Source organism: Ostrea edulis, chromosome 5 (genome assembly GCF_947568905.1).
Source record: "Ostrea edulis chromosome 5, xbOstEdul1.1, whole genome shotgun sequence".
Taxonomy (NCBI): Eukaryota; Metazoa; Mollusca; class Bivalvia; order Ostreida; family Ostreidae; genus Ostrea; species Ostrea edulis.
This window is the reverse complement of record NC_079168.1, coordinates 12,908,210-12,918,993: the sequence shown is the minus strand read 5'-3', so window position 1 is coordinate 12,918,993 and position 10,784 is coordinate 12,908,210. Positions and strand designations below refer to the sequence as shown.

The 10,784-nt window shown below is 35.3% G+C and overlaps 2 long non-coding RNA genes across 3 annotated transcripts in view; one reads left to right on the top strand and one right to left on the bottom strand.

Moving 5' to 3' along the window:
• The window catches only part of LOC130055146 (uncharacterized), a 5,791-nt gene extending 4,577 nt beyond the window's left edge, over positions 1 to 1,214 (top strand). For both annotated transcript variants that reach the window (XR_008803403.1, XR_008803404.1), the window contains exon 5: positions 571 to 1,214. This is a non-coding gene — a long non-coding RNA (uncharacterized LOC130055146). The remainder of the gene's footprint in view (positions 1 to 570) is intronic.
• A 1,918-nt stretch (positions 1,215 to 3,132) lies between these two features.
• Positions 3,133 to 10,532, bottom strand: LOC130055147 (uncharacterized). The gene is made up of 2 exons (XR_008803410.1): positions 6,927 to 10,532; positions 3,133 to 5,315 (listed from the first exon to the last, which is right to left on the bottom strand). It is a non-coding gene; the product is annotated as an uncharacterized LOC130055147 (long non-coding RNA).
• Positions 10,533 to 10,784: the final 252 nt, after the last annotated feature.

The window sequence follows — 10,784 nt, the reverse complement described above, 5'->3', positions numbered from 1 at the left end:
ATACTAAATTGAAACTAAATGGATTTTTAGAAGAAGGAGGTAGTCTTTTATCAAAATTGTAAATTGTATAATCCTAGGGGTAAGGGTTTGGTTTCAGGGTGGTGTCATAATTATATTAATGACTTGAAGGACTTATTTAACTTTGCTGATACTGTATAAAATCTAAATGCATACTTAGTCTTAGGAAAAACAGAAAAGGATGTACAAAAAATAGTGAATTTCACAACCCAGGGTTTTGACTCTAGGATGAGTCCAGAGTAGTCATATCTTTTAATGTTAATACATATATTAAATGTAAAGATTTTCATCAGTGTATGCACTTTTGAGGGCAATGAAGTTTTAAGAACACATCTTGTTTATATATACTGTTGCTGAACAGTAGAATTTAGCTTAGATATTCAGAACAGGATTTTTTTCTTCTAGATTTCATAGCCCTTGGGAGTAGTGATACTTTTTCACTAGTACTCAGGTGACCGATAAGGCCTGTGGGCCTCTTGTTACGTGTCAATATACTTGCAAATTCTATGTGTATAGTATGTAGTCATTTTCTTAGTGATTATTTCTTTTCAGTATTTTGCAGTAGATGATACTTTTACTGGTTTTGGAGATGTCCTTATTTAATCAGCACATAGACCCTAGCCATGAGCATACAAGAATAACTGGAAAGCAGTCTGCAAAGACTGTTATTTTTTTAATTTTTTTTTTTTTTTTTTAGATTTTATTGTTCGTCTAATCACATTTGCAATTGTTATGTCAGATGCTGTAACTAGCCGCTTCACGTGTATATTGTATAATATTTTTGGTTTCAATATCAGGAATAAGTACCGGGTATACTATGTAATATAATCATGTATGAGTGTTATGTCGGGTGTGGTAATAGGGTGCTCCACATATATAACATATCCTCTGAATTCTTTTTTATTAAAATGATCATTGTGACATTGATTCATGATATAAAATTTAATTCCTGTTTTTTTTTAGTCATGAAAATTAAGTTAAGTGTGCAAATCTTCATTATCATAAATTTCAAACTACAGTGTACCATCCTTTTGGCTCTCTATTTTTTTTTTTTTTTTTTGTAAATCTTAAATCAAAGTAGCCTTTTGTATAAAGTGTTTCATTTTCATGGTGCAAGCCTCATCTTCATAAAATACAAATGAGGGTATTTAATTGAATAATGTTCAACATGTATAGAAATAAATTATGAAAATTCAGATTTTTCGTTTCCTCCACTATTTGTAAGGAAATATCCTATGTTAGTTTCAATCTTCTTTTACCAATCCAAATGCTACAATTTAGCTTTCAGATAATATTTGGATAGGTAAGCTGTTAAAACTAAATCAGTTTCTTGTTTGTATCCTCAAAAAAGTCTGCAAAGGATTGCAGTAACTGGTCTGTATATACATGCATCCTTGCTGGTGAAGATGACAATTCAATTCAAAAGTACATGTACCGTATGACTTTTCAGTCTTCAACTTGCAAAAGAGTTGGTGAGTGACTCGACAAAAATATCTTGTGCAGGCGAAAGTAACAAGAAAAAGTGTGAAAGGTTAACTGGAGCTGAAATATTTACAAATAAAGTGCTACAAACTCAATTCTTAAACTTTCTAGGTGTAAGTAATTACTAAGGAAAGCAGGTCATGTACAATAAGAGTACAGTAAAACTCAGTTGTAAGGAAATCACTAGGACCTCAAATTTATCCTCCTTAATAACCAAGATTCTTATATCCAAATAAGGAAGATTTTAAAAAGTTACCAAGAGGAATCATGAAAAATTCCTTATAACCGACATTTCCTTATAGCCAAGATCTTTATAACAGAGTTTTACTGAACACTATTGTTTGACCTAGTCTATTGCACAGATGTTTGCGAGCCAGCTAAAAAAATGTCATTGATCCTGGGACTAAAGTCAAGAACAGTGTTAATTATAAAGTGGACATTTGACTCGTTCTATGAAAAAACTTCCTTGAATGAAATCATGTTGCGAGGGAAAAGCTCTGTATATGTATGAAAATATGCATGGAGATAATGTGATGGAAGGCTGCTTTGCTATTAAAGCCCTTGAAGCTTTCTGAAAGTAGGTATATTAGAATATTTTTCTAATGCTGAGGCAGACATAGCAGCAATAATGTTGCCCTCTCCGATTTTATTTTGGGAGAGGATCACGGAAGCGTCGGAATAAAAAGAATCAGATAGGACTACATCATTGCAGCCAAGGCGGACAGCAAGATCACTTTACATTATTTTAAATTTCAATGATTAATTTGGTGTCCAAGAGGCATCTCACGTTTTGCACAGTAGGTACATGTAACATTTACTTTGCGATATAATGAGAATCCTTTCAACAAATTTGGACTTTGATACAATATCATGATAGGTAAAATCTTAACTGTGGAAACAACTTTTCCAAATATACTTGATGTGCAGTTAAAACATACAGTAATTATCATAAAATCTGCAATTTTCTACCTGCAAATTGAACAAGATTTGCGATTCCACGAAATGATGACCCAGTGAAAAAAGGATGTTTACAGCATCATAAAGTAACCTGTCCTACTCCCCCCCCCTTTTTTTTCAAATCTTTGCACAGATCCTGCATATTCCAGTATCACCTGTATATGGTGTTTATATCTCTCAACTGATTCGATATGCAAGAACTTGTTCTGCGTATGGTCAGTTTTTAAATTGAGGCAAGCTACTGACAAACAAGTTTTACAGGGGTTTCAATAGTCTTGATTGAAGTCAGCATTCCGAAAATTCTATGGTCGTTATAACCATCTAGTTTGTCAATATGACCTATCATTGGGTCAAGTGCTGTCAGACATGTTTCATACCGATTACTAGGTCCTTTTTGGCACACTGATTTTGACTACGGATAACTCTGTTTACCTGATCAGAATAAAGGGCTCCCCGTGGGTGTGACCAATCACCCATCGACAGGAGATTGCTTACTCCTCTTAGGCACCTGGTCCCACCTCTGGTGTGTCCAGGGGTCCGTATTTGCCCAACTCTATTTTGTATTGCTTATAGGAGTTATGAGATTGATCACTGTTCGTTATCTTCACCTTTCATCCTACCAATACCTTAATAGAAGTCAATCTACAATACTAATTGGAATGAGACACATATTCATAAAATTAATACATTTATTCATTTGAATCAATAAATAAACAAGCAAAATGTTATACAACTTGACTGAGGACTTGCATATAACAAGACAAGAATTTATTATTGTCACAACAACCAGATATACTAGATCGACATAAAAATCATAGCACAATCAAAGGGGAACAACTCAAGATGACTAAGTGACAGGTCAAGATGGTATAACAAGAGCAACGCCAACGTGGCATAATACGCCCGTAGATTTTGCTCAAGGAAAACATATTTTAGTGGGATTCATATTTTAGTGAAGTTAGCACTGTCCTCTTTGAGCTAATTCATTATTATGCTTGTAGAAATGGATATCAAGATATAAAGAGGGATAGCCTTAGAATGCGCTACTTCATAAATATGCTAATATACCACACACCTTTGCTTGAAACAGTTAGTGCTAAAGTATAAGTACAGGTACAGTATACTGAAATGCAATACAATTTGATTTCATGTGTTTATTTCAGTAATTAGTTTCAGTTTGAAATGGTCAAAAATATTGAACATAACTATTTTTGTAGAGGCAGATCACCATTTTTTTTTGCAGGAGAATCTCAAATTATATAGAAATAAAGTATAACTTGGAAGTTTACAAGCTATACTTGGCACCAAATTATCAAGTGAAGCATGCCATCTAACAGTCTTGACCTTTTAAACTTGAAAAAGAAAAGTATTGGCATTCCTAGCCACAACAGTTTTATTTGTATCCTGCTACAACCACCTTGACCTTTGACCTTGAGAAACAATAGGCTTCCTCCACTTGGAATAAGGTATATGCATATTAAATTTGACACTCCTAGCCCCAACGGTTCGGTCTGTATACCTACAAGGTTTTCCTACTAAGTAAACCTATTACCTTGACCTTGAAAAAAATAGGCATCTTCCTCTCATCATGGTGATCAAATATACCAAGTTATAATATCCTGGAGCTTACGGTTCTGTTTGTATCCTGCCCACAAGGTTTTCCTAATAAGTGATACTACAACCTTGACCTTTGACCTTGAAAAACAATAGGCATCTTCCTCTCATCATGGTGATCAAATGTACCAAGTTGTAAAGTCCTAGGGCTTATGGTTCAGTCTGTATCCTGCCCACAAGGTCCGGACAGACAGACGGACGACGCCATACCATAATACGTCATATGAGGTAGGCTATCACTCATCGGTTTCCTACTAATAATTTAAAGTATATCAACAATAGAATTCTCGGGGGAAGGGGGGGATCACCATAAAGAATCTAAAATCTCCAAATAAACTTTCTCTGAAGAAAATCACTCTTAAGAATACGAAAATTTGTTTTTACACAAAGTTTCAATTACAGTGATCACTTGGAGGCAATCGTCGGGTTTACCTTTTCGCACAGACTGTTCCATAATATACATAATTTCTTTCATAGATGGTCATAATGAAAGGTCAAATTATTGAAAAGCTGACAAAAAAGAAATACAAAAATTGTCTACAAAACTTAAGACACATAAATAGAGTATGGCAAAAAGTATGGGAAGAAGTGAAATTTGCATAGAATAACCATCCAACAGTGGAAACATAAAAGACCAGGAGGTCATATAACAATAATAAGAATACAAAAAACTAAAGGCACTGTGAGCTCACAAACTTCTACAAGTGACCACAAACTTGCCAAAATCACCCTGGTTACAAAAAAATAAATAATGAGACACTCTCTGGTCATAAGTAATCTTATATGCAATATAAACTTGCAGAGTATCCCCTATACAAAGTTATGGGACTGACATGAAATTAACACTTTTTGCCTTAAGACCTTAACTTGTCCGAATTACCTTCAGACAAAGTTAAAACGAAAAAATATCTTTAGCTCATATTAATCTTTGCTTGAAGTATCAAATTCCAATATTTATCCATTCTAGATTCATTAACTGGATTTTATTTTTGAAAAATTCTGTCGGTGATCTTGAACTTGTCAGAATTGCCATAAAGTCCAAAACATCATAAATTACTGATAAATATACTGTTCCAATATATCTTTCAGTGAAATGTACATTGCTTTGCCTTCAGATACTGATGAAGGCCGGTGATGGTCGCATATAACATCAAGAGATTCTTGAATGTCCTTATCCAAGTCATTTTTAAAACAGCACTGGTCCTTTAGGAACTTAAACTTTTCGTCATTCACAATTGGAATACCTAAAAAGAAGTAAAACAGAATAAGATGTAATGAAAACAGATTTTTTCAATATAAACAAGTTACAACTTAGTGGCTCGAGATTCAGACTTCTGTCAGGGTACACAATAACGAAAACTTTAAGAGACAGTTTAAATGTAACAAGATGTACTGTGAGCAATGCTCACTAAGAATACCCTCCGCTTACCGCAATCTCCCAAAGGGTGTTGTTAATAGGTATAAATTACCTCTTTCCTGGGTGTAAAAAAATGGTATGCATTTGTAGAAGAAAATGGAAGATATAGTCCGAACACAAATCCATGGCATAAATCTATAATTTTGACCTTGAGATCAAAGGTCAAGGTCATAAAGAGGTCATGAATGTAAATGACACATAGTCTCATGGTGATACACCCATGTCTTATGGTATGTCAAAACCCTATAATCAATTTTGACCTTGAGGTCAAAGTTCAAGGTCATATAGAGGTCATGAAGGTACTTGAAACATCGTCTCATGGTGATACACTCATGTGTCAAATATGATATGCCTATGTCAAAGAACAAAGAAGTCATGGCCCTGACACGAATCCATTGTAAAAACCTTTAATTTTGACCTTGAGTTCAAGGTCATATGGAGGTCATGAAGGTACATGACACATCCTCTCATGGTGATACACTCATGTGTCAAATATGGTATGCCTATGTCAAAGAACAAAGAAGTTATGGCCCGGACACAAATCCATTGTAAAAAACCTTAATTTTGACCTTGAGGTCAAGGGTCAAGGTCATAAATATACTTGACACATCGTCTCATGGTGATCTACCTGTGTGCCAAATATGGTATGCCTAAGTCAAAGAACAAAGAAGTTATGGCCCGGACACGAATCTGCACAGACAGACAGACAGAGTGATTCCTATATACCCCCCAGAACTTCGTTCGGGGGGTATAAATATGCATGTAGGAAAAGCTTACAATGCAACATAAGTTGAGGAAGGTTAAGTAAGAATAAATCGATAAAGTATTTGTGACCTTGCTGTTTTTAAAAGAGTTTATTTTATCTCCTGTCTTCAGACATCGAGCCTTATCTGGCACAAAGCCAGATAATCAAACATTACAAATGAAAGTCTCCATTACATATTCTGATGTCAGTGTCTGGTGTGCAATTTTAATCTAGAGATAATTATTCTACATTCTTTCAATTTGAATACATGAGATACGTATCAGTGAAAAATGTCAAATCCAAATATTGTGTATTCTAACATTTTCCCTAATTTGATGTCTACTTAAAGTTCATTTCTGCAATCAGTAAATTTAATTGTTTAAGAATTCTTAGTTGTCTTATCCAGAGTCTTGACTAATCTATCCAATTTCTTTGGAATCGGTGCTGTACATACATGTATTAGGAAAGGTTTATAATAATTTGTATGAACTTTAGATAGAAAGGGATAACATATCAGGCTACATATTGCTGTTTCTTTGAAATAAGTATTACCATGGAATAACAGTTATTATGTCTTATCTAATAACTGATTTCTTTTTGTTTTAAAAGATTGTTTTATTTACAATCAACTTTCCAAAAAGCAGAGGTAAATTTTCACTCTTTAATCGTATCACATTACCAAAATAAACTAACCTAACATTTCTGGAACATGATAAAGGAATTCTGGAATCCCAGGAACAACATCTCCCATTTTTTGCTTCCTGATCCGATGGTTATTCCAAGCAAATTTCACTTCCTCCAATTCTGTCCTGATAATTTGCATGTAACAATACTGAACTAGAGTCTGAAAATGTGCAGGAAAATATTAAAATCTCTTAGCTCCACAGTCCACAGATGCTGTATTTTAATTTGAACTCATCAACTTCATACCTCAAAATAGAAAATCAATCACACAGGTTATAATGCTCAAATAAATGAACTATACAGATGATATAATAGGAGTCATGCTTGCATTGTTATAACAGATTCGATATAGCTAATAATTGTGATATATAGCCAATTTTTTTTTTTTAAAAACTTACGTATGTAATATTTCAACCATCGTACTTCTGGGGGTTTTGATTTGAACAAACTGGAATCGGAACAATTTAAGGATGCTCCCAATTTTAATATGGCCAGCCATGGCCTTCTTGAGAAGATCTTATAAGATTTCTTCCTATATATTCCTATGTCAAACTTTGATCCACTTCTGTGGCCCCACCCTACCCCCAGGGGCCATGATTTAAAAAAGAAAAGAATTTACACTATGTCAGGAGGCTTTCAGATAAGATTCAACTCTTCTTGAGAAGGGATTTTTTTAATGACATCACCTTTTCTTGATTATCTCTCCTTGGAAGGGGGCACTACCCTTCATTTGAAAAAAAAAGAATTCCCCTCACCTAAGGATACTTTGTGGCAAGTGTAATTGAAATCAGCTTTTAATCAGCGGTTCTTGAGAATGAATTGAAAATGTGAGAAGTTTACAAATGACACACACCTGCACATATGCACAGCGACAGACAAAAACAGATAGCAATTAAGTGACCTTAACAACAAGAGGCCCATGGGCCACATCGCTCACCTGAGTCACCTTGGCCCATATCTGAAGACTTTCCATATATATTTGCATGTAAAACCTTGGTCCCTATTATGGCCCAAACTACCCTTTGCAAACTTGAATCTACACTATGTCAGAAAGCTTTCATGTAAATGTCAACTTCTTTGGCCCAATGGTTCTTTTAAAGCTTTTTTCTACATTTGTATGTAAAACTTTGACCCCCCCCCCCACTTGTGGCCCCATCCTACCCCCCGGGGACCATGATTTGAACAAACTTGAATCTGCACTATGTCAGAAAGTTTTCTTGTAAATATCAGCTTTTCTGACTCAGTGGTTATTGAGAAAAAGATTTTAACTATATATTTGTATGTAAAACTTTGATCCCCCTTGTGGCCCCATCCTACCCCCGGAGCCCATGATTTGAAGAAACTTGAATCTGCACTATGTCAGAAAGTTTTCATGTAAAAATCAGCTTTTCTGGCTCAGTGGTTCTTGAGAAAAAGATTTTTCCTATATATTTGTATGTAAAACTTTGATCCCCTATTGTGGCCCCATCCAACCCCCGGAGCCCATGATTTGAACAAACTTGAATCTGCATTATGTCAGGAAGCTTTCATGTAAATCTCAGCTTTTCTGGCTTAGTGGTTCTTGAGAAGAAGATTTTTAAAGTTTTTCCCTATATATTTGTGTGTAAAACTTTGATCCCCCCCTTGGGGCCCCATCTTATCCCCGGGGGCCATGATTTGAACAAACTTGAATCTGCACTATGTCAGAAAGTTTTCATGTAAAAATCAGCTTTTCTGGCTTAGTGGTTCTTGAGAAGAAGATTTTTAACGTTTTTCCCTATATATTTGTGTGTAAAACTTTGATCCCCTATTGTGGCCCCATCCAACCCCAGGGGCCCATGATTTGAACAAACTTGAATCTGCATTATGTCAGGAAGCTTTCATGTAAATTTCAGCTTTTCTGGCTTAGTGGTTCTTGAGAAGAAGATTTTTAACGTTTTTCCCTATATATTTGTGTGTAAAACTTTGATCCCCCCTTGGGGCCCCATCTTATCCCCGGGGGCCATGATTTGAACAAACTTGAATCTGCACTATGTCAGAAAGTTTTCATGTAAAAATCAGCTTTTCTGGGTTAGTGGTTCTTGAGAAGAAGATTTTTAAAGATTTTTCCTATATATTTGTATGTAAAACTTTGATCCCCTATTGTGGCCCCATCCAACACCAGGGGCCCATGATTTGAACAAACTTGAATCTGCATTATGTCAGGAAGCTTTCATGTAAATCTCAGCTTTTCTGGCTTAGTGGTTCTTGAGAAGAAGATTTTTAAAGTTTTTCCCTATATATTTGTATGTAAAACTTTGATCCCCCCTTGTGGCCTCATCCTAACACCGGGGGCCATGATTTGAACAAACTTGAATCTGCAATATGTCAGGAAGCTTTCATGTAAATCTCAGCTTTTCTGGCTTAGTGGTTCTTGAGAAGAAGATTTTTAACGTTTTTCCCTATATATTTGTGTGTAAAACTTTGATCCCCCCCTTGGGGCCCCATCTTATCCCCGGGGGCCATGATTTGAACAAACTTGAATCTGCACTATGTCAGAAAGTTTTCATGTAAAAATCAGCTTTTCTGGCTTAGTGGTTCTTGAGAAGAAGATTTTTAAAGATTTTTCCTATATATTTGTATGTAAAACTTTGATCCCCTATTGTGGGCCCATCCAACACCAGGGGCCCATGATTTGAACAAACTTGAATCTGCATTATGTCAGGAAGCTTTCATGTAAATCTCAGCTTTTCTGGCTTAGTGGTTCTTGAGAAGAAGATTTTTAACGTTTTTCCCTATATATTTGTGTGTAAAACTTTGATCCCCCCCTTGGGATCCCATCTTATCCCCGGGGGCCATGATTTGAACAAACTTGAATCTGCACTATGTCAGAAAGTTTTCATGTAAAAATCAGCTTTTCTGGCTTAGTGGTTCTTGAGAAGAAGATTTTTAAAGATTTTTCCTATATATTTGTATGTAAAACTTTGATCCCCTATTGTGGCCCCATCCAACACCAGGGGCCCATGATTTGAACAAACTTGAATCTGCATTATGTCAGGAAGCTTTCATGTAAATCTCAGCTTTTCTGGCTTAGTGGTTCTTGAGAAGAAGATTTTTAACGTTTTTCCCTATATATTTGTATGTAAAACTTTGATCCCCCCTTGTGGCCCCATTCTAACACCGGGGGCCATGATTTGAACAAACTTGAATCTGCAATATGTCAGGAAGCTTTCAGGTAAATTTCGGCTCTTCTGGCCCAGTGGTTCTTGAGAAGAAGATTTTTAAATGACCCCACCCTATTTTTGCATTTTTGTGATTATCTCCCCTTTGAAAGGAACATGGCCCTTCATTTGAACAAACTTGAAAGCCCTTCACCCAAGGATGCTTTTGGCCAAGTTAGGTTGAAATTGGCCCCGTGGTTCTGGAGAAGAAGTCGAAAATGTGAAAAGTTTACAGACAGACGGACAGACAGACGGACGCCGGACAAAATGTGATCAGAATAGCTCACTTGAACCTTCGGTTCAGGTGAGCTAAAAACTTTGGACCTTCAATGTTATGGAAGAATTATTTTGACTATTTCTTGGCTAGATCCAGTCACAGACTAGAAATGAATGTCCAGTATTATTGAATGACCCTGACTGTACGAGTTATCAAATATCATTCTTTATTGTTTTTGAAATTTCTCAGAGCATGTAGAAATTAAATCATGATAATTAAGATCAGTTTACATAGTTTTCAGATTAATTCTGTAAGTGCACTAGTCTATCAAGATATAATTTGAAAGCATTGTAATAATTTATGATTATGAAAGTTTCTCAAATTCAGATTTTTTAAGCAGTTAGATTTATAGCTATTTATTTATATATATTTATTTCAGCTTGAAATGCATCTGAAACCAGACAGAAGCAT